The sequence below is a fragment of the Calonectris borealis genome, chromosome 2 (genome assembly GCF_964195595.1).
Source record: "Calonectris borealis chromosome 2, bCalBor7.hap1.2, whole genome shotgun sequence".
In the NCBI taxonomy this organism is placed as follows: Eukaryota; Metazoa; Chordata; class Aves; order Procellariiformes; family Procellariidae; genus Calonectris; species Calonectris borealis.
The window spans coordinates 32,827,745-32,852,658 of NC_134313.1; the positions used below are offsets into that span (position 1 = coordinate 32,827,745).

Sequence of the window (24,914 nt, forward strand, 5' to 3'; positions counted from 1 at the left end):
CAGTACCTTTGTGCATCAGGGACTCATGGAAACAGCGTAGCTGTAAAGGTGAATTTTTGAGTGAGTAGGTTCAGCCTTGACTCCACAGCCATTACAGGTTATCTAAGTCAGGGATATTGCTCAGGGCGGGCTGTGGCCAACCACGTGGTCATTTTGACTACCCGCGTCCAAGCCTCGGTGAATGGCATTGAAGGATTTCTTTTTAATGGGCATGTTAAACATGGGACAAATTTAATTTTAGTATTGTCATTTAAAGTCATTTCTGATACAAATGATTTGCTGGCAAATGAAACGTTAGGTCTGCCATAATTTGGGGCTCATCCAAGTTTCCGCTCCTCTGAATGCAACTGATCCAAGTGATGGTTCAGCTGTGCACAGTGCTCTTCGGTACTTCAATGTAGATGAGTCGTTCTGACCGTGATGATGAGTGCAATAGCTAAAACCCCTATACATTCATAACAAAATGTGCCTGCCATCACCTCCTTAAAAAAGACTGAAACGCCAGTGTGGTTGGCTGTTATTTTCATTCACTGCAAGTGGAAACTGCTTTAAACAAACACATACCTCAAAGTTCCCTGTGGGCATTTTTAGTGCAGAAAATAGTGTTACTGTTGAATACCTGAAAATATCACGAAACTTTTATTTAAAAGAATAATGAAAAATTAGCAAAAAAATTAAGTTGGTATCAAAGAAAAGAAAGTAAAGCTTAGAATAAAACCCTCTATAATGAGGTATATTGTATTTTATACAGCAATCACAGTGTATAAAATATTCTGGCAAAATTTCCCAACTCGAATAGCTCACCATGCACTTGTATGTTCACAAAGATACTCATCCCAGCTTTACTAAAGAAAAGGACAGTAAAATTCATGTAGAACCTAAATGTGCTGTGCATCTATAGTAGAAATGTCTATCATGAGATTACATTGCATTTAGATTCATGATGACCTGTCTTTTCTTTTCACTTTGATTTTCCCCGACTTGTAGTTACTGAAGTCCCCAAAGATTACAGGGGCAGAATGCCTACAAGTGCTCTTTAACACTTGACAGCAAGGGTCTGACAGCGTTGTACACACGTAGTAAGCACGCTAACAATTGAAGGATAATGCTGTATGCAGTACAGAGGGTTTACAGAAGAGGTAAATGGGGATTTTGCGGCTTATGATGGAGAGTCTTTGATATAACAGTTTCAAAAATTAGATTAGGGTGTATATCATTTGAAACTCTTCTTCAGTTGTGCTGTAAATTTAATGGCAAGGTTTTGTTGAAATGAGCTCTTGTGGTCTGCAAGGAGGAAAATCAATCAGCATGTGCCTTATCATTTTTCTATATCCTTGGTAGGGATGCAATTAAATTCAGTATGAAAGGTCACAGTGTGGGGTATACATTAACCTCACACTAACCCTGTATATGATACTGCCACGGAGAACGAGTTAATAAAGATATCAGTTGGAGCTGTATGTTTGTTCTCTTTTTTCCAAATGTATCTGTGTGCACAGACACTTCTAATTACATGTTTGTGCATAATGTCAGTAGATATCGAGAATATTTGCAGTGCTGCTAATTAGGTTGTGGGCTAGTGTACACTGGAACATACAGCGGAGTTACGCTGTTGGTGGCCGAAAACACTTAAACTCATTTGTTGAAGTTAATATTAATCCAGGGATACGTCAATGAGACAAGGCTTTGTTTCATTTCCAGACTCTGATGATGTTTAAAACAGCAGCTGCAAAAAGTGTGTTTAATTCCAAAGTGCAGTAGTGTTTCTGAATGCCATTTACATTATACACATTCGCTCCAGATGAGAGAAATTAAATTTCTTCTTGAGAATTGGACAACTACTTTGGTGGTGAAGAGAATCTTGACCTTTTTAACCTTTTAAATTAAGTTATGGGGAGGTATTTGATTTTAAGTTTGATTTGGCAGGCCTCTTTAAAGAGGAACCGCGTTTCCCATATTAGCTATAAAAAAACCCCAGTACAGTGTGACATTAAGAACAGCAGTGCAGTTTCAGGGACAAGTTAGAGAAACATAATATCCAGCACTCCTTTTCCAGAGACTAGCAGTGAGAGGTCATCAGATTTTACTTCTAAAAACATTTCTGCTCCTCCCTGAAAATACATTTATTGTTATATAAGATTGCAGAGTTTCTAATGAATATATTGAACAATGGGGCATGAGAATGAGAAATATAAAATTTATACTTCAAATTATGAGATAGAGCCAGGGGAAGTGGATTTGGGCAAATAACAGCCTGTTAGGCCAACCTAACATATGTAATATTTTAGAGCAAATTTTGAACAAGATTAATAAAGTCGGGGAAGCAAATGGAAAATGAGATAAAATAAAACATGATTAATAAATATTTTGTGCCAAGGGTAGCTGTGTCATCTTCTTCAGTTCTGTTGCTGAAGAAAGGCAATAGATGTAATCCATCTCAATTTTGATAAAGAATTTGAATATGGTACCCACATGGAGATTTATCAGCATGGTAAGAGAAAAAGAAGATTTACAGAAGAAATTTTAAATAGCTAGAGAATTGAATAAAGAGGAGATGGCAACATTAGTCTTGAAACAGGAGTGTTGGGCCAAAGGGAGGCTGGTAATTAAGTTCCTCAAAGGCGATGAAACATATTTAATGTCTTCCTATCATTGTCACAAATAAGCAGTAGTGCGCTTATGAATTTGCCGATGACTTAAAGGTAAGAGTCACTGACATTTCAGAAGAGGATCATAACATCATACATGAAGGATTAGGTTTTCTTCCAAGTTAGTGTAACAGATATGGCGTGGAATGTAATTGTGCAAAGTGCAAGGGAATCATCTGAATTTAGTCTGTGAGCTGGGTACTCATCAGCTGAAAAACAGGAAAAAACAAATACAGCTATATTAGGTCATCTAGGACCAGGATCCTAGATCTATGACCTATTGTAGATCTAGGATCCTAGGACCTATCCTATCTAGGATCATGCTACCAGTATGATGCTGCTGTTAATAAGATAAATGCATGCCAAGAGGGTAGTGGGTGAGGTATTTCTAGCAAGGAAAGAAAATATTAATAACGTATTTTGAAGTGTTGACAAAGCACAGTGAGAATACTGTGTACCATTCACATTAAAGAAAGACGAGTTCAACCGGTAACAGGTTCACAGAGGGGCTGTCAGGACGATCAGGGGGATGATGGATCACGTGTTGTGCAAGAAGGCACTGTAAAAACCTTGGATGTTCAGATACTAAAGTAGAGGCTGAGATACTGCTATCTTCAGGAGGGTAAACATACAGGAGGAGAGTAAACACCAGGGAGCGAAAAGAGCTAAATTTTAGGTTAAATGACAGAGTGGGCATCAATAAAGCAAGTGGACCGTGGGTGAAGTGGGGCCAGGCAATAGAAGACAGTCCCTGGTTACCTCTGAGGTTCATCAACAGCCCTTTGCTGGTGCAGCAAAGGTAAAAATAAAGAGCAGCTCTAGGATGGAATTTCTTCAGTTGATGGAAGGGACTCAGGAGTTTTCTTGCAGTCCTGTGCTCCTGTATTTATTTAAGGTGTTTCTCTTGAGGAATGGGATGTGCACGTGCCTCTCTGTGTGTGAATGTTTTAATTAAATTGCTAGCTGCTTCCATGTGTTTGAAGCATTCCCCGGTGGTGTGTGTGTCTGTGCGCTGCGGGCAGCGTAAAAGAAGATGTGTTCTTGTGTATGCAGCTGCAATGCAGCAGAAAAGGGGAACACTTAAGAGACCACAAATTCTGCATCTCCTGAAGGGACGGTTGTCGGTTGCATCACTCATCGCAAGTCCTTTGCTATTGTGGGAATGTGCTGAGTTTCTGCTCCTTTTTTGATAATTACCGATCACTGCTCATGAGCACAACCTAAATATTGACCTGCCTTCAGAGAAATAGAAAATCTCCTTTCCTACAGCACACAGGTTTCCTTCTTGGAAGACTACTTATGCTGTGAAGGAAACTTCAGCAGTTTCACAGAATCACAGGAGCGTTGAAGTGGGAAGGGAGCTCTGGAGGTCATCTGGTCCAACCCTTTGCTCAGGCAAAGCCACCTACAGCTGGTTGCCCAGGACTGTGTCCAAACAGTTTTTGAATATCTCCAAGGATGGAGACTCCACTACCTGTGGAAGTTTCGGTGTGGAAGTGGGTTGAAATCATGCAGACAGGGATTAGACGGGGAGATTCCCAGCAGTTACAGGAAGGTTTGGGGTTGCAGTGAGGTTTGGGTAGCTGAGGCACAGGAGATGAAAGAGAGCCGAGTCCTGAGTCAGTGCAGTAAGTGCTGCATCCCGTGTTTACCTGGTTGCCTTCCCAAAGGCAGGCTGGAGCTCTTAAATTGACTCTTTGGTCATGTTGACTTTCCACGCCAGGCGCACTACGGGTAAGTACCAGCTCTGCTGTGTCACCTTCCAGCGGCACGTGCTGCCAAAAGCAGGCATATAGGTGCCCTTGGATACTGTAGCTGTGCCATCAGTGCTCTGAGCAAAGCGTGGCTTCTCTGCTGCTTAAATACCGCCGTTGGGAGAGGACCTTGGACATGCGCAAGAGGCAGCTTGGGCATGAGAGGAGGACATAGCGGGTGGTTTGCTGGGCCCCGGGTCAGCCCGCAGCCCGGGGGGCGGCAGCTCTGCGGCAGGGCCATACTTGTGATGCTTGGGTCAGCGCTGCTTCTTCTCCGCTCTTCTCACTGCTCGTCTTCCCTCATTTCACGTGGCCCTCCGAGGTTCGTAGGGCTCTGTGGATTTGGGGAAAAAGCATGTGTCACGGTTTCTGTTCTTCCTAATCTTGAAAAAGCCGAACTTAAGATTTCAGAGGAAATCCAGCCATTTGTTTCGTCCATTCGTACGCTAATGCTCGTGTTTCCTTAACTGCCACACAAGGAAAGAGTGGAGATGACAGTTTATTCCACTTAGGGCATGTGAAGCTTGCTTTTTGAATCACCATAACAATGGTTATCCTTAGTGGGGTTGTATCCTGAAGCATCTGCTTCATTTTTTTTCTTAAGATTATTCTCACCCAGTTTCTATGCTTACATTGTTTACCCTTGACATGAATGACTATTTCTTCCAAATATATTAAACACATTAATCAAGTTTTCGTGGCTGAAGCAGGTTTAATATGCATTTTTAGGAGAGTATTGGACAGATTTCAGTGGTGTTATTCCAAGAATATTACTTGCTGATTTACTCTGCTTTGAGAGTAAGATGATGTCTTTTGTGTCAGACGTGCAGCATGGCAAGCCAACAGACGTGAGAATAGAGAGTGACTTGATGCTACAAACAAGAATGTGCGATTTTCCCCTTTCTTTCCTTCATCTAGTTCTGTTTAATACCAGCAGAAATGGCACATCTCCCACCTTCGTGTGAGTACAGTTTCTGCATTTTTGCAGTGAATCCAGAAAAGTTTGATGAGGGCTTTCCCCAAGGGGACAGAGGAAGCTGTGGCACTGTCCACCAAACCCACCGCTTCTCTGAGACAAAGCTGCTTCACAGTCCAAACGAGCAAAGGTGCGTAATTTTATTTTTTGTGGCATAAAGACCTATGAACGTGCTCAGGAACTATACACTTCATTGCATAATTTTCTGGTTGATGATGCCTTAAAATTGTAGAGCAGTTGTATTACTTTTTATATAGCAGTATGGTGAGGTTCAAGAATACTACTTAATGGTATTGAACTTTAATTTGAACACTGAGGTTCATGGGTTTATTCCCTTAATATCTCTTGAATTAGTACGGGTGATAATCACTGCCAGCCTTATCATTGCCTCTTCTTGAGGAAGGATGAAAGAAATACAAACTAGTTCAAGTGTGAGAGATGAAGTGATGATGGTCCTCATAAACTCATTACACAAGATGAAGAAAACTGGTCCAAAAGTTCACAACCTAATTATTGCTGCAGTTATAATGTAGTGTGGGAACTATTCTGTTTCAGGGAATAAGGGAATACTTGCTCTTTCAGTCCGAGGCCTTATTATGTTTGTATTATTACTATCAGCATCATGATTCTGCCAAATGAAAATATGTATCCAGACATGACGTGGTCTTCTGCTTTTCACAGTTCATTTTTCTGGTCTGTCGATGAGTGCAAGTTCCTTCACCATGATTTGAAACTTCTTAAGGGTGTAGACAAATAAATGTCCATTCCCACACTGTTAAAAGAGAAATTTGTGGCTATTCTTACCCTTGGGGTGGGAGAGGAGCTAAGAAGATTATATTACAGAAGATTGATTTCTGCTCGTCATGTTAAACGGAAATCTGTTTCTAATCTGGTTTGAGATAAGAATTCATAGTGACCATCTGCATGAAAATTTTACCCATAGTAATTTATTTTTAAAAAAATCTGGCTCAAAATCTCAGCTTTCTTTTTTTTTCTCCCTGAATAGTTTCCTAGTCTGGCATCTCAGGGAAGAGCATCTGTTTCAAAGATGTCTTTGGAGGTTGTAAGTTACTACTCTTAACCTTTTTAAACCATTTTTTTCCATCATACTGCCTCATACAGCCAGTAAGAAGTCTCCAGCTGTTGTGAGCAAGCTCTATAGTATAGACATTGTCTGGTTTGGCCTGACTTCATTAAAGATTAGAGATATGACCACACTTCACTCCTTCATATGAACATCTTTGTTCATCATTTTCCCTAAAAAAAATAAATTTGACAGTGTGATTTTCTTTCATTATTCACAATTTTGATGGATTCCTTCTACTAAAAATGGTCCCGTCTCACATTTCAGCCTATTAAAAAGAAAATTACAGCAGAATCAGACAGAGGGCTAATAATATTTAGTAAGTCCAGTCTGCACTTAAATTTTTCATTATCTTTGATGACCTGTTTAGAAATTCTGTGTTTGTAAGTTCCAGCCCAGATTTTCAGTAGGTCTCAACGAATATATTTATTGGGATTTACAAATACTTCATACTTAGGCTGTATTCTATCCCCACAGGAACTTTTTTCTGCTGGACATTCAAATAATTATGCTTTATTCACATAACTACTTACACAAATATTTTAACATTCACATTACATTAAATAATGTACTTACATTAATGTAATATATTGACATTAATCTCAATACAAATGTAAAATGTTAATTGCATGTACTTGAATATTCTCACTGCAGCACTGTATTAGGTTAAGGATTCTACCGGGTATCAGAGGGGAGCAGTGTTCCCAAAACTCCTTGACCTGGTTCCCTGCAAGAAAGCAGTTAAAAGCCAAATGAGGAGATGAAAATGTCTTTCACAGCTGTGACAGCACAACATATGTTACTGCTTTGTGTGAAAATGAGTAGAGACAATTTAAACTCTGCATTTGGCCAATTAATTTTATGTCTTTTCTTTGACAATAAAGATGCTGTTGGCAAAACCTGTCCAGAAAGGACAGAGTGGGTATTCCTGCAGAGACTGCCTAGTAGATTGGGATGCTTCTGGCATACAAATATTTGTAGCAGATGTTTCCAATTAACTGTAATAATTCTGAAAAATAAAGGAACTTTCTTCAGGATCTCCTCTACGAATATTGATGCAGCAGCGGTCTCCTCAGCCTGGAAGGGCTCACAGTATCGGCGCTCGGGGTCGAGAGGATAAAAAATTGAGAAGCGATGATTTGGCTCAAAAGCTGAAGGTCCAGGTCTTTGTATGGGGGGAGAATGAGGAGAGAACTTTTGTCTCAGTTTCTCTCTATTTCCTGGCTTTTCTCCTCCCCGAGCCCTCCCTCGCGGTCAGCCCCGAGTGCCTGCCCGAGGAAGGCAGCCTGGCTCCTGAGGCCGTGCCTGGGGACACCGGCAATGCCACCGCCTGTCCACGATGCACCGCGCCAGGGTGTCATGCCCGGGAGAGACATTAATTTCTGCAGGCCAGTGTGGACGGTTGTGTTAAGCCCTAGGTGAGCTTAGTGCCAAAATGAAAGGATGTTTCCCTTGGGTGCTGGTGCTTCTGCGGAGCGCTCTGTCTGTAGAGACTTGTGAGCTCCACAGGGGTCCAGCAGCTCTCCACGCGGAGCTGCGCAGTTTGCTCAGAACCATTTTCAATGACGTATGGAGAGCTGAACTTGGTGTGGCTGTGCTCTGGGACACCAGAGTGAGTGTGGAGGTTTCTGGTACGGATCTCTTCAGGGCCTCGGGACTCTTCTTGTCTGCTGTCCACAAGCAGATGGGAAGTTGTACGACTTAAAAAAATAAAAAAAGGCAAAGAGTTTTTCTCAACTTGCACACAATTTCGTATGGCGTTATTTTAGCATAGTTACATTTCTTGTCAAGTCCATATTGCTTTATTTTCTTCCGTATAGGTGTGTTTCTTTTCATATCTGTAGCTAAGTCTAAGTAGTTTTAATTTGAACTTGATGATTTAAATATTTTCATTCTTTTTATTTTTTTGAGTGCACCAGTATTTTTGCCAGTTCTATTTATTACTTTTTTCATAGCTTTGTTGCAAGACTCATCTTTGCTCTGATTTCACCTCGTTCTTCCTAACACTTTTAAACTCTTATGTTACTTTTTTAATTTTTCAGCTCATATGGTAGATTCCACTTTTTGGCAGTGATTGCAAGCATCACTAGTGTCATTTCTTTGCTTTTGTTTTTGCTCCTTTCAAAAGTTAAAGCCATGAATGAGATTATTTGAACCAGGCATGCTCCGTTTTAAGATTCCCAACACAGGCTCCACGAGAGAAGGCTTTGGCCTTGTGGAGCTCCTGAGCGTTTACCAGACGGAAGAAGGGGAACTGGTGCAAGGTTATCTTGAGATTTCTGAACTTCTGTTCCAGTGGAAAGATACTAAATCTTGTTTCAGGGCACTTTTTCCTAAACTGTGTCTGGAAGGCTACTGGACAGAAAGCTCCAGCCTGGGGAATCTCAGGTGGCCATCCAGCCTAGCCAGCAAGCGCATTGATCTCACTGCTTGTCCTTTTAGCACAGATACCCATCTAACCCGCTTATCCTGAGTTGCCTCTGTCTTTCCAGAGGCTCGAAGATCCATCTTTCTCCTTTCTAGCTGCCAGACCCTCCTGCAGTGCTGCGGGGAATGTGAGCCTGCAGGAAATGTTTCCACACTGATGACGGAGAAATGATGGGCTGGTCCAATGGCCAGAGCCAGGTATCCTCAAGCAACAAGGATAGTGCTGCATCCTTATATATTTTCCACATTCAGCTCTCCGAAGCCTCCTCATCTGTAGCGTTTGCAAGGTGTCCTGCTTGCGATGCCGCAGAGTCAAGGTCCCAATTCGGAGTAGGGACCAACCTAGCCATGGGGAACAAAACTTCCTGGCTGGTGTTGCTGCCCCGATGGTATGGCTGTTAGCTGTAAAAGCCACTGGGAATTAATCTTCCCTTTCATTCCTGTTTATCGCTCCTGCCCTTTTACGCAATGAGGGTATTAGTGCGGTTGCAATGCAAACCCATTGTGTGGGATCCTGCCTGCTGCTGTCCTTTGACACGAGCCTTCAGTTACTCCACGCTTCTCCTTTTGGCTTCTAGAAACTCAGCTTCGCAAGCTGTAAAGGGTCCGTGTAATGTTTCTTTCAAAGCCCAACTGACTGTGTATAATCTTAAGCCACTTCATTTTCCGGTACTTTACTTCACATTATCCGCTTTCAGTAGAGAATTGCATGTTTAAGAGACAAAAATTTTAACACTACCAAATAGTTCCTTGCAAGGTTTTTTTAAGAGAATTGTTCGCAAAGCAAATTTCCTTGCAAGTTTTCACAATTTGGGAGTGTCTCTAATTTACCGCAGAGTCAGGAAAACACAGAAGATAAGGTCTCTGCAGTGATAGGAATCCTTCACATTGCACGTGTGCCGCTCTGGTTTCTTTTCACGCATTCATCCGCCCTTCAGACACTATTAGTTAGAACATAAAATTATATGGAGGAGTAGAGCTTTTGCTTTTGTCTTTTTTACATTAAAGCAGAATTAAGGATAGCAAGATGATGCTGAGTCAAAATAATCACGTCTGTAACTCTTTTAGGGCTAGCGCCAAAATAAGAATGAGACATGACAAGGGGTCTTGAGCAAATAGAAATGATAAAGCTGAAAACACAAATGTGAAGGATAAATGGTTCCTATGAGCTCCATCTGTATTGAAAAAGACTATGTCAAGAGCAGCGTTTAAATTTTTTTGGCTGCACGCTTGCATGGGACAGAATGTAGTTAAAACAATTCCTGTAAAAGCTTCTTCCTAAGCAGGCAGATGTCTGGAGAAATGAATGAGTGGCGGGGCACCGCAGGCTCGTGGCAGGCGAAGCGGTGGTTCTGGGTCAGGTTCTGGGCTTTTCCACCTGCACGAAGCCAAAGCGTTTCTAATGATTCAACAGAGCGGTATTGTACAAAGATTTAGATAGGCAAAAATAGGATTTAAAGTGGCAAACATGATGGTAATACAATCTTTCACATTATTTGCAGTGGTTTTCCCTATCCGTTTTAACCACTTCCTGGCCAGAGTGCAGAGAGAACAAAGCTGTGGTCACCTGAAACGATTTTCTAGGCATTTTGAGAGATGCTCTTGCAGCATAGGTGAAGCATTAACGTAGTGTTGCTTTGGCATGCCTGGGGGATTTATGTTGTGTTGATTCAGTGATGAATCAAGTAGGCAATATCCAGTGCTGTGAGTGGTACTGCTAACGCTGCCAGAGGAGAGGGCTGGAGCAGCCGGCGGGGGAAGGACGGGGATGCGGCTGCAGCAAAGCGGGGGCTGAAGAATGGAAGCACAGAGCAGAAGTCGGAGATGGTAGGTCACAGGTAACAGCAGATGTTAATTGGTCTTGTCTTTGTAACTGTTAACAGCGGTTTTGTACGTGCAATTATACTGGGTGGTAAATACGTACTTTGTCTGGAGGCATGACTTCAGTTGCTTATCCTTTTATGCCCTCCCCCATGTTAAATATTGGTATAAAGACCCCAAATAGCACTGTGAGTGTTTTACTTTTTGAAAAAGGAGCTATTGGCAATTATTATTAGAAGCAACATAAAGGCCAAAGCATTTGACAACTCCTGTGCTTACTGACATTAAATTCATGCAAAGAATGGCCTCCTATTTAAATGAGCAAATACCAAAATGACTGCCTAACTTATTCACGTTTTTTGCATGAAGCTCCTCTTGGCCATAAGCTGATAAAACACAAGCAAAATAAGTTTTGTTTTATCAGGATTTGGAATTAACAGAGAGACTGAACTTAAAAGAAAAAAGCTGCTTTATAAAGAGAGGCAAGGAGATTTCTCTGTGTGTCATTTTTGAAAGTGTATCCGCCAGCCCAGTTATATCTGTGTGCTAATAGGATCTCTTGGAGAAGATCTGTATATGGCTGGTATTTCTTATTGTCTGTGTTTTAGTTTTGAAGGGGCTACACATGTGAGATAGCCCACCCTTATTTGAGTTTATTTTCTCTATGTTCTATAAGAGAAATAAGAAAATAGAAGAAAATCGAGAGACCCGCATTAGTTGGCCCCATTGGGATTATTGGCTGTGGTGATGCTTCTGGTGGCAGGGAACAGGAATTGGTTCCCAGGACATCAGCTTTCCCAGCTGACGTTCCTAGGAGATTTGTCTGAGCAAAGATTCAGGCTTTGACTCACCGTGACTTCTGGTGTCTAGTACAGAGAGGATGCTAAGAGCCACCCCGAAAATCTGATTTTGAAAGTGATGGAAAAAGAGAGCTAATATTTTGTCTTTCCCCTCTTCAGACAGTAAAAGCAAAGGTGGGAAGGGTACAATTAGCATTTGTTGAACATTATTCCTGAAACACTTCAAAGAAGGCTTTCCTAAACATTTTGCATGATTAATTTGTTTCCTCTACCCCGCTGATTTCAAATGAAACGTTTCTCCTGCTTGCAGTGTGTAAGGCACACTCATCTCCTTGGCTGGAAGGTGAGCCGCACTTTGCTGCCTGGATTCCTATGGCAGCGGCGAGTGATCTTGTCTGAAGTTAAGATGCTCTCCGTCACCGCGGGACTGTCACAATGTCTCAGAGGCAGCAGTCAGGGTCCCCGGGGGGAAGCTCACAGCTGGCTGCAGCTGCTCCGACGCCTTCCTCGCGGAGAGAGGAATGCACATGAAAAAGGAGAAAAACTGTAATGAAATCCATTAACAACTGTTAGGAAGGAAACAAGCTAGGGAAGATGAATTTTAGTATAACAAAAGCTATGTATACAAAGCCACCTTCTGTGTTGCGATAACTGACAGCTACAAAACAGGGTGACCTCTCTTCTCGGGGCTGTGGTGGATGGCAGGGCAATGGAGGTGGGGACCCCCAGGCTTGCTCCCTGCTCCGACATGGCACGGAGCGCCCCAGGAACGCTTCCCGGCTGTGGCAGAGGTGCTGGCTCCGCTGGCTGCCCAGCCGCTGCTTTCTCCGCACTCAAGGGAAGGGAGCTCTCTGAAAGCCAGGCTCTCAGTATGGGGGGAGGGGGGAGGGGTAATATGTTTTGGATGGGGGGGAAGCACATGGGGGCTTCTTTACTTGTTCATCTCCCCTCAGGCTTAACGGAAAATGTTTTTCTCACATCCCTGTCTGTCCATCTGGCTGCTTTGGTGTGGGAGAAAACACATGCTGAAGCCCATATAATTCACATGGATTTAATGCAAATACTGAAGAAGAATTTCAGGATTTGGTTAAGTGTGGGTTTTTTTCTAAACGTAGGCTAATGCGATCCTCTGCGGTGTGCAATTACATCTTCTGGCAAAGCTTGCTCGATTAAGCAAATCCCATCTCTGATCTCTGTTTTAGGCTTTTATGCTAGCATCTCTCCCAGTTCAATAAGTTGGCATAGGCAATACTGTTTACTATTTTGTCCAGCACAGAATCTGGAGGTGGTGAATAGGCTTGTGCTAACCCTCTGGCTGTCTCAGCAACTTATGTAAAAATGATAGAGGTCACATTCAAACATTAAAATAAAAGTCTTGTCATCTACAAGTTATTGCAGGATTCCTTAAGCATCGTGTTCAGTTCCCGCTGGCAGAGTGATTTAAAAGGTTATTTTCTGAAGACAGAGACATACAAATGTTCTGGGAAGTCCTCCTTGTCCGGGCGCTGATCAGAGCGGTGATGCTCTGCACTCTCTGTCCGTCAGTCCACTCCGCCTGCCACCTCCCACGCATGGGAGGACGGTGGTAGGTGATGGCACACAAGCAGCAGGTAGCTGCAAAACTCATCCACTGAAACGAAGGCGTCATGGTAGACGAAGGCTTGTCAGTGGTGGTCTGCCTCAGCAGCTTTGGTTTGGTGTTGCATGCTTTATTGAGCCGAGGTCCTGAGGAGGCTTTCTTGATAATTACAGGGTAAAGTCTCCATTGCAGATACTGGCTTTCATACATCAAAGGCTGGTGGAGCGGAGGCACGCCGAAGGCCGAGCCTCTGCTTGCCGGCTGTGATTGATTCTTGATGCTCAAGATAGTTTTCATGATGTTGTTATTAGTTATTAAAAAAAAAAACCAAAACAACCAACTTCTGTCACAGCCACGCTGTGTGATCAGGGCAAAACCTTTACGAACAGATGCTTTCAGGGCTTTCAGAGAGCTCTAGCGGTGGTCAGGCACCTCTGGCTTACTGGGCCACTTCACCCCCAGAAGTGTTTGTTGAAAGTATACTTGAAAATCAGGGCAAGGTCCAGTTTCTCAGCACCTTTGCGTAAACCTGGCTTTAGAAAACACTTGAGAGATTTGCTCTTTTAAGTTTCCTGTTTTATTACTCTCTAAATTCTTTTAGTCCAGCCTTCTGAACCAACTTTGGGTGAGGCTTTCAGATATGTGCCAATCCATCCATGGCGAGTACGTCCAAGGGAGAACAAAGTATTGAAGGACAATATAATATTAGATATAAAACCAGCTCTGATCTCTCACAGGTAGTGTGGAGTCCAGGCAAAAGGCATAAAATCCCACGGCAACAGTAGCAGAAAGAAGCTGGAAATGCCTTCTCTTACTGATCTGTTGCTCATCTGTTCAGGAGCTCTTTGAATTTGAGGTGCCAGCAGCTTCTTTAGGCTGTTTTTTTAATATTATACCAGTAACATCGGTCAAACTTTGGGCAGTGTTGCTAGATTTCAGGCTAGTGCCACGTGAAGCCGGTGCACGGACAGCCAGCTCTCCGCTCTGTCCTGTGGGTACTTAGGAGGACAGCACAAACAGCCTTAGTTGCATTAGGAAATGTTTGATGTAATTAACCAATGTTATATTTATGTTTTGAAGGGGATCAAGGTTGTTCATCTTGTTTTTCCTGCTTTTTAAACCAGTTTTCACTGTGAAGGATATAGTGATAATCAAAGAGACCAAGAACTGTTAGCTGACAGTCTACATCCCATCCTGTTTTTCCTGAAATGAATCTTCCAGTATTAAACACTATGCCAATTCACTGTGGTTAAATAAAAGTTTCTGAGAGTGGTTTCTTTTTCTTTTTTGTATATCCCTGGTTTTATGAATAAATAAATGCTACAGACATCTTTAGCTCTGATTGAATACTTCAATTCAGTGCTTCCAACAGTTTCTACAGAGCAGTAGGTCTGGTAAGAGGACTTGTATAGTTTGTGCAAATGCTTGTACAGAGAAAATTACATCTTAATAATTACTTTTCATATAATGCAATTTCTTGAATACAAACAGTTTTATCTGATATGCTTTTGCTGAGTATGATGCCATCACTCCTGGCAGCAAAACCCGGATAATTCAGACAGGTCTGCCGGGATCAGGACTCAGAAATGCAAGTCAGTGGGAGGCAGGATGCAGAGCAGTCGTGGCTGGCGATGAAGTAGCAACACAGGTATCCTTCTTCTCAGCTGCTTTATTGTAACTTGTCAACAAATGACAGGAGGATGACATTTATAAACTCAAAATGAAATCCTCGAATCATAAATAGATTTATATCTTCTGGTGGCTGTTTTGCCAATTAGCATGGTGTCACTTCCATTTCCAGAACCTCTGTCCACTAGTATCCTATAGGCTGGCCAATTATTTTGAGCACACTTTAATCAGATTTGACATCTTTTAAAAAAAATTATATTCCGTTATGCATTTAGAATTTAGCAGTTTGATTTAGATAATCAGATCCTGTCCATATATCCAAATAATTCAGGAGAGTTTCTCCTGGTTAGCTATGACAATATAGGATAATGGATTTGCATTATTTTTTAACCAAATCTGAAAACATTTGAATGTCGTGAGTCAGAAAGAGGTTTGACCTGAAATTTAATTAAGGAATGGAAAATAGGAAAAGTGTGGGGATGCAGGAGAGAATTAAACTAGAAAGAAAATATCTGCTCACTCAAGACTTTGCGCCTGTTAAATAGTCTAAAGAGCTCTTGTCATAGAATAGTTGGGCCTTATAAATGGGATAAATTTGAAGATTAGGAAGAGTGGAAAATGAAAACTTAGTAATGTGATTTCTTCATTTTTAATAAAAATGAGCAAGCTGCAGGGAAGAATAAAAGGCAAGCTGAAGTCAAAGGAAGCACATTTGTAGCCATCCATGTCCTAATGAGTAGCATTAGGAAACCATATGTAAGTATTTAGTCTTGACTGTAGCAGATTGAATACATTTGTTTTGTCTGGACTAAGCGAGCCCAAATCTATCAAGTATTTGGGTGAAAAAACAGTTGGAAATTCTGGTTACTACAGATGGAAACCAAAAAGCCATGCTCAAATGCTTGATAAATGCTGGAAGCAGATGAGGTGAAAGTTTCAGTTCCATTATCGGTGCTAATCTGACAGGTGGAAAGAGAAGAAAGAAATTTGCAAACACATCAGGTGTTCTTATAAAAATGCTTTGCTGAATGTGTAGTAGTTCATAATTACTATAATGCTGCAAACCAACTTCCATTAAAAAAAGATTTAAGAAAATGATTTGCATTCTTGTAATACAGAATATTAAACTTGGACTGTATTGGTACACTTTAAATCTTTTTAAGGCTTTGACTTGTCTGCTCTAAGAAGGGGCTTTAGACACATGATAGCTATGCCAAATTAAAATCCACATGGCCATAAGTCTTCTGTAACTTGTAGAGGTGATGTCTTCACCTGCGCTAGTCAAGAGCTTTTAGCAGAGAACAGACCGTAAACCCAAATGTGTCCAAGTAAAATACTTCAGTAAGACAGATAGCTCAAAATGAAATGCAGCCCTCTTCAGCAGTGGATGCAGTCTGGCGTGTGCGTCTCTTCAGCATGCGTAGGAGATAGGCAAGTACTTCCCAGGACTGACGAGCTCCCAGCCAGAGCAAAAGGTGATGCGTGATTAAGTGTAATTACATGTGTAGTCCCTGGGTCTCCCACAGGTGGAGAGAACGTGGTGCCATCCAGCATTGGGCTCAGGCAGGTGGAAGGACCTGATGAGGTGCACGTACCGATGCCATGCAGTGCCACAAATACAACTGTCAGTGGAAGTAACTCTCTTAAAGAGTTAACGCAGGAAGGAATGGCAGTGACAAGTTGGACTGGAAGAACTGTAACTAAAGGAAGTCTAGAATAAGCAGTGGTATTAAATCGGTTTTCATCAACAGCTAATCCAATTTTAACTAAGATCTGTAGAGTTAAGGCTTCATTATCACCTGATGCAGGCTGAACACATCTATCTTTGACTAGTTGAAGATTTGATGGAACACCTATTTAGAGAAGTAATTTACAAGCGTAACTCTAATCTGTATGGACAGAGATGTTCATAATTTTCTTAAAGATGTTTTCTTTATATTTGTAAAGATTGAATTTGATATCAGGGTATTAGAGTGGCAGTGACTAAGACTTGGCATTCTTCATTGGAGAAAGAAACTCTTGGTCTTGTGTTTTCTGAAAACTGAATGTTGTATCCCTCCCTTGGCGCTTAGTTGTAGATGTAAAGTAGGAGTGTGAACGTGTGTGTGTTGTAAAAACCAGATTTTTCAGGGTAGCAGCATACTGAGAAATTTAATAATCCTTCTGCAACTCCAGAGACACATACTGTACCTTACTGTCCCTGCCAGAGTGTGCACTGTGCTCCTTCCTCTTGCATGTTTTTATGGAAAAGATCTTCTCTGAAACTTTCATTCTGTGCTTCCTTAATCCATCCTTCCACTGAATATAAAAACTCTTTTGCCACCAAAACTGCCCTGAGCAATATCTTTGTGGTTTTATACTCTTTGAGAGCTAAGGATGTGTGAGACTGAGGTGAGGGACATCTCAGATGGATGGTGTACCTCCAAAGATACTGGAAGTTAACGGAATTACTGTGGGGTTACACCACTGAAAATGAGGTCATCTTCTGTACTTTTAAAATAATTGTGAAAATAGTCTGAAAGTATTCTTTTTTCATGTGACACTAAAAAATAATGGCTGGATCTTTACATGCCATAGATGTGGGGGGAAAAAAAAGACAATAAGGCCTTTAAAAAATCAAAATCAAATAGGATCACAAAGATCCAGAGAGAGAAGGATCTCCAAGGAAAAAATTTATAAACTATGTCGTATAAACCACATATATGTAAATGATAAATCTCTATACATCTGCTGACCAATGTAAATACTATGAATTTTGGTTTTCACATTTGAGTTTGTGCACTAAGTACAACATGAGCCCTTAGGTAAAATCTAGAGGTGCACACTGTTAGAGATGAAGTGAGATGGCACAGGCAGGCTGTAGCACTCTCCTCCGCTCCAGACCCAAGATTTCCAAGAGAAGTAACCATCATTAATGTTCTCAACTACCTCCAAGCCAAAGTATACCATGTATTAGACATTGTGCATTAGGCAACCTATTGATGCTATGTTGCAGTTCCCAAACGTTGCACAGTTAAAGGAGGAAAATGGTACGAGAAGAGTAATGCCAAGGACCACTGATTCATGTGGACTAGAAATTTAGGAGAAGCAGAAAAGGGAGGAGGAATAAAGCTGGCCTGTAGGACATTGCTCTTGATTATACTTGACCTGTTTTAGTTGAAGTAATTCTGCTTGCCTCTAGCAACAAGCATTTCCTAATGTAGGAATTAGATGTTGCATCCTTTACTAGTTATTGAATGGTGTGTGCAGGCTGGCCTCCACGCCGTTCTCATTTAGGGCATCCTTTTGACTCTAAATAACTGCCTCAGCCCTTTCTTTTAAAGGATAGAAGTATATGGATTTTTGAGATTACTTATGTAACTCTGCAGAGCAAAAAGAGATCACGTTTGAGATCCATCGGCTGTGATACTGACCCTGGAAGCTACTTTGATATTTATGATGTTCTGTCAAAGAACATCTGATTTTGTTTATTGCCATGGAGTCGTCGGGCTCTGCTGATATAAAGCAATCCTGATCCGCTTAAGTCCATTTGGCAAGATACTAAAGACAAATAACTTTATCTTATTAATAGATAAAAGGAAAAAGTTTCCTTAAGAACTGTTATTAAAGAATAAAATTAGAAGAGGTGGTTGCTCATTTACAGCTCTCCTTTCTCAGCTTAATTTTGAGTACGACATGCAGAATCTTACTGGGCTGTTACTACCCACTGGCACTGCCGCTCAGTTCTCCTGAAACCGATGTTGGAGTTTGGCCTCAGTGAAATGCTTTGAAACAAGTTATTTTCAAAACATGCTTATGGATTTCCTCTGGAAATCTCCCTCTTATTTTGCTGTCTCGTGTTACAAACTCATATGCGTTAATTTGGAAGGGGCATATCTGTGATTGTTCATTACTCGAGATAACGCTTGACAGTTCCCCAAAAATGTAACAGCAAAAACGAGCCCCGAGAGCTGGGGCAGCCGTGATGGCTGCCTGGCCCCGCTGCTGATCCTCAAGCCTGACCTGGTAGGACCTGCTAAAAGGGTGAGATAGGGCCCCTGGGGGATTGCCAGCAAATAGCCAATTAATACTAATTGCATGGGAAATTATTGTAATGCTGCGATGGTTCATCGGGGACCTGGAATGAGTTCACAGCTGTGCTGCACCCTAGGGCTGCGTGTCCCTTGGTGTTTGCTTCTAGAAGAAAACGCATTGTTGCTTGCTGCTCCGTTCAGTTGCGGTGTTTTAAAATCTGAACTATAATTAATGTGGAGGAATCTGAAACAGCTCCCATCTATCGTGGAGTTTGGCTTGGGAATATTTGAGTTAAACTGTAAAATTCCAATTGGTTTCAGGAGGGATCATCACCGACTCCTCTGGAGTCGGGCCAGATCACTTCTTGTTTTCTGATAGGAAAGAAAACAAAGCTGAAGTTACATGAAATGTGTGCAACACGCACACGATAGTCCTTTCAAAACAAGAAAAATACAGACGTTGGATTTTAAACAGGCTTTCTGCTTTGCCTCTCTGATTTCCAAGGGGAGCTTTGCAGAAAACTGGGATTTAAGATGCTGCCGTCTTCCCCTCTTCCTAGTGACAGCTGTAAACATCTGCTGAAGATGTCATTCATTGTCTCATCCTACAGTCGGTCGTTAAGATCGTGAAGCATCGAGCCTCCTTGAAAATTAAACTGGTAATGCTGTGGGGAGGGAGCGAACAGCCAGCGTGCTCGGAGGCTCTCCGGAGTGTGGTTTCCGAGCGGTGCGAGAGCAGCCGCCGCATCCGTGCTCCGTCCCGGGGATAACGCCTCAGCATGGAGGGGAGCTTTCCCAGCCGGTTTGGGAGGGCGGGCGGTGGCAGGTGGGACGTGTAAAGCACGCTGCTGTGTCATCGCGCTGCAATTTCGCCTCTCCGTCCTGCTCTCGAAAAGGCAGACAAGGCTTCAAGTCATAAATTGCATTTCGTGTAACTCCTCCCTATTTCGGCTGCTTGCTCACGCAGCCACCCACGGATCGGAAACAAAAATGTGCGAAGCGAGGCGGGGAGCCCTCTCACCAGCGCAGATCCCATCTCCCCTCTAGGCGCCGGGGTGCCCGTCCTGCGCCGACACCGTCTTACTCCTCTGGAACATAACGAAGCTTTGGCTAATCACAAATACATAAACCTTTTTCTCCCATCCGTTCTCATCAGCCTGTACTCCAAGAAGAAGAGGGGGAAAAAAAAAAGTCCGGGGCTGTACATGAGCGTGTCTTTGTGCCACTGTTCGCTCGGCGGGCTGACAGAGGCGGCATTGTTCGCAGGCTGTGGCCGGCTTGGCAGCCAGAGAAGGTGGGGATCTGCGCCGCGCATACGGAATCGGCGAGCGGCCGAGGACAGGGGTCGAGAAACTCCTGGAGCTGCATTAATGACAAGAGGGAGTTTCATAGCACCTCGCTACTAGCTTCTCCTGGTGCCTTCCCAATGCAAATGGGGTCCGGCACGAGGAGTGCTTGTTAATTAAAGGTAAGGTTTTTTCTTTATAGTAGCATGGTAGCAATTGCTGCCCTTCGGTTATTAATTGAAATATGGGTGATACAACCGGAGGAGAAGTTGTGAAGTCAGCCGTACTCCTTAGGAGAATAAAGCTTCATGGTGGCATCGTGCTGCAGCTGAGGGTTATTTAAGTTTGTCTGTTCCCCTTTATGTGGGCTTAGTTCGCGTTACCAGTAACGAGAAAATCTGTACGTGTTCCCATCAGAGGAAGAAAAGACCATTTAGTCTCCTTCTCCAGCTTTCTTACTTTTTAAGCCAGAAGCTACTATGTATATGCAATATTAAATGGATTTTGCTAATAGAAATCATTAACATATAGCCATTAGCTAAGGTAAATGCTTCTTCCTATTACCAGAGACAGTTCCTCCCCCCTGCAGATACTCCCTGGGGTAGAAAACAACCTGTACAGTGGTAAAAAATTAACATTTGTTCCACACACCTCAGCAGAAAGAAAAATCATTGTTGCATTTATTTTTTCATTCTTTGTAATAACTAAGATTACACAGACTGTGCTAAACAGGTTTTATGTTGTGCAGATATTTCTCCTGTGTTCTTACTCCTTTGGTGATATTTTTAGTAGTTTTTAAAAATTACTATTATTTTTCTAGTTTTAAAGTAAAGATATATTTTGTCTGAGCATTTCTCCAGGTCTCTTTGCTGTTCTTACTGCTATCTGTCCCTTGTAATTGTTAACTACATTTTTGAGAGTTTGTATTGCTATTTGGAGGAGATAACGAACATGGTCTTAAACGTGCATGCCTTGGAGCTGCAGCTGTTGTTCGTGTTGAGTGCCCAGGTTGATGTGCTTTTGGGGTTGTGGTCAGGACCCCCAGCACAACTCCAGATTTGGGCACTTAATGTCACAAGTGGCATTTGAAAGATTTTTGTTGATTTTTTTCTGAGGAGAGATAAAAAAGAGGCGAGTGTCATTTGTGCACGGAAGGGCCGTACTCTTTTCTGCTAGCGTGCGTATGTAGCAGCACTGCTCGTTGCACGTAATTCGGGAGAACAGAGCTCGTACCTCCTGTTTGCCCGATGGCGCATAGCAGCCCCACACGCTGCTTTTGTGCTCCTGTTCGGGTTTAATCTTTAGGGAGCAACTGTTTCAAAGAATAAACACATTGCCTCGGAGGAGAAACTCTGGAAAACATCCTGCTAGTGACAGTGGCAGCCGCTGCCCATCACGCTGGACGTCCCTCTGCCAAAACCGGCGGGGCTTTGCTAGCCGGCCAGCCGACGGCCGGGGGCTGCAGGCTGCGTGACCGCGAGGTGACTGGCACGGTGGGCCAGCGCCTGGGGGTGGCCGGAGGAAATTACGTTTATCCGTGGGGAAACTGCGCGGCTGCTAACTGCTTGCTCAAAACGCGGTACCTGGGTTTATCCTGGCCCTCGGCCCAGGGGTTTACGGCATCCCCTTCGTGCAGGCGTCAGCCCCGCTAATCCTACGCAGCCCCCAGGCTGCTCGGCAGTGGGGCCGTGTCGGGCACCGAGCGGGCAGTCATGAGCCCATTCGCGCCCTCCGTGGAGGCCTTCCCCGTGCACCCCTCCTCGCTGAGGGAGGGGGCTCCTCCGCCGTGCAGCGGGGCTGGAGGGGTGATGCTGGACCCCCCATCCTGCCGCTTGGACACCAGCATTTAACAATGCCCTCCTCATCAGGGAGACACGTTCCAGACAACACCTGCTGCAGTAAAGTAGGACATTTTAAAGTAATAATAAGCATATTTAGAGCTGTTTAATTTTTTCTTTTGTCTATCAAATGAGAGATATTTATGGTCATTACCTCCAGGAGAGAGAGAAGTGAGACCCTAGAAAATCTGAATGATTTTCTTGCACTTGTCAGGGACCAGCAAGTGTGGAAATTCCAAATCAGAGCTTGTCTACACAAGAAAAAAATGGAACCAGAATAATTAAAGGGGTTGCAATTCACCCCCGTTCTTCAGTGGATGCTTTACTATAGATACTCTTACCAGGAAATAAAAATATATGTGGATAAATGTGGTTTTGCGTTAAGTCAAAATTGGTCGTTTATCATTGTGAATACACTGGCTTACACTGCTGTAGAGCATGTTACTTTACTTTTACTGCTGTGTTTTAACTGACAAACACAAAGTTTGATTCGCTGTTGATTTAAAAAAGTGGAGCAAATACGTCTCCCACACATAAAATTATTCTGCTTAAAGTTCATTTGCTAAATGCTGTGGGCTTCATTTATGTGGTGACTTTTATACAGTGACTTTTATAACCCATTTCCTCTGGAGTATATGGCATTAAGCGGGCAGGGTCAATTTAAAATAGATAGCTTTTGCTTACACAGTCAACTTTTATCTATTGTATATGTTTCTATAAACAAAAAGATGCAGCAGAGTGGGTGATGGATGTAAGCACAGGCAGGGCCGTTGCAGTAACTTCTTAACCAGCACTTCATCGTTTTTTTCAGCACAGAAGCTTTTGCTTCCTCACTGGGAAGACCTATATGAAGACCTGCGTGGACTGTAAGGTAAGGAATACCCCCTCTGAGAGCCCGGTTTTTGAAGTTGTTCTTCGTCATTTTGCATTGCTACGGAGTTTCCCATGTGAGAAGTTGCTTCACTCTGCATCTGATTTCTTCTCAGAAGGACTTCCATATGGTGGTCCTTCGTTGTTCGGTAGTAACAAATACGTGAGCCAGATTAACTGTTCACTGTGTAGATGATCATATGTCTTAAATGGTGTTGAATTTCACTGTCGTATGAAGTTTTATACGCATACTCTTTCTCTCCCACGAGCCTCAAACAGTTCCTTTGGGGAAAGGATCATGCTGTGTGCCTGGTGTGCCTCTTGGTGCAGCAGGTCCCTCTGCAGCATCACTTGCAGTACTTCATTCAACTTCGAAGTGTTAAATTAAAACAGGAGAGTCTGGTGTGTTTTCTCAGAAATACCATTGCTTTAGTGTCACCTTTCCTTCTCAGCTTCATTTCTCTCTTCTCCTGCTGGGTAGCAACCCCCATCATCTCCGCACCCCTTCAGACACGGTGCGCTCGAGGCTTTTATCCGCAGGAAGACTGATGGTCAGCAAACAGCATCATTCTTGCCTCCTCTCCCAAGATCTACATCTGTCATGTTTTACTCTACCTCACGCACCGAGTGAACAAATAAACGGTCAATAAATGAAGAATCTCTTTGAAATACGATGACTGGCAATTGTGTAGCTCTTCCAATTTGGGGGCCTAAAAGACAGGCTTTCATGCAGTGCTGGGCACATTGCACAGCCCGCATGGATATTACAAAGTCCAGCAGTGTTAGTATAGTATAGCTGTGCTGCTTGTTTCCTTAATCTGCTTGTTTAGAGACACCCGGAATATTCATCTTAATCATCGGTTTCCGCTGCATAGTAGGTACAGGAGGAAATACCACAGAGAGCCCTGTCACTGGGAAAACGCATCATTTGAATGTGCAATGTAAATATTTTAACTAACCAAATGTAAACACTCTTTTGCCTTTAGGATAGAAAAAGCCTGTCACAGTCAAAAACGAGCTGACATAAGAGTGACCCTGTATAGATGAGATACAAAATTGTGTTCACACATTTTGGTAATCAAAACAGAGCCCTTAATGAATTGCCTAGTGTGAAAGGAATTACAAACACAAATGTGCCTGACACGACGATCTGAAGTTGCTGCTGTATTAATGTTAGAAGGAAGGACTTTCAGGATTCATGAGGATTCGAGGTCCATGGGGGGGATGATGTGAGATGAGAGAGAGGAGATGATGAGAGATGTGAGATGGTAAGAGCTAGAGAGAGGCTGGAGACCCTGGAGGAGAATCTAAACTGTAAGTATGCTCTGAATATCTGTGTTCCTCTGTGCCTCTGGCTATGACTTGTGTTCACCATGCCAGAACAGTTAATTCAGAAGTTTCCAAGGGTTGGAAGATGATAGAAGCAACTAGATACAGCAAGAAGCTCCTTATTTCATTCACGGATGTGCTGTGGGTTTTTCAGTTGGTGGATGCAAAGGAAAGCAGAGTTCTTAGGGAGCTCAGAGCGGTTGCTCATTAGCTCTGCCTACACCAGCTTCATAAGTGCTCGAAGACTTATGGTCAAGTGGTATATGACAGAAACCAGACATGGGATTTAACTTTTGGTGCTGAATATGGCCCTGAAAAATCGGGCTATAACATAGGATACAGAATCCTCCAGATACCACCTGACTTTATCGTGCAGTAGATGTTAAGAAGTAGAGACCCTAAATGGTCTTTGGGCTAAGCAGAAGAAACATCTGGAGATTATTTCATTGGCTATATGTTCTAGCCCGTGGGTTGTTTATATCAGAAGAGGAAGAAACAACACAGAGGATTTGACTAGACTCCATGGATTGTGAGAAACTACTTAGATTTTATTTCTGTAGGCACAGGTCTATGTAAATGCCTAAGCAAGTAAGCTTTCATTACTGGAATAGCTGGGCGATTTTTTAAAGTTGATTTTTGCTTGTATTACCAACAATGGGTAACACATTAACATCTGCCTCACATTTGCTATTTCTTTGTTCTAACAGCTGGAAATTTACATCTACACATAGGCCTCAGAGCTAAAAATGTCATTCCCTAGGTTAAAAACCCATACTGATTTTTGTCATTCTCCTTGTTAGGAAAGGAGAACTGGAAGCACAGGGAAAAGACAAACGGGAACGGTAGCCCCCAGGTGATAA

The 24,914-nt window shown here is 42.6% G+C and overlaps 1 protein-coding gene across 1 annotated transcript in view; it reads left to right on the plus strand.

Annotated features, from left to right (window-relative positions):
* PAG1 (phosphoprotein membrane anchor with glycosphingolipid microdomains 1) overlaps positions 1 to 24,914 on the plus strand; it is a 109,330-nt gene that overhangs the window by 44,549 nt on the left and 39,867 nt on the right. The gene's annotated exons all lie outside the window — the stretch shown is intronic.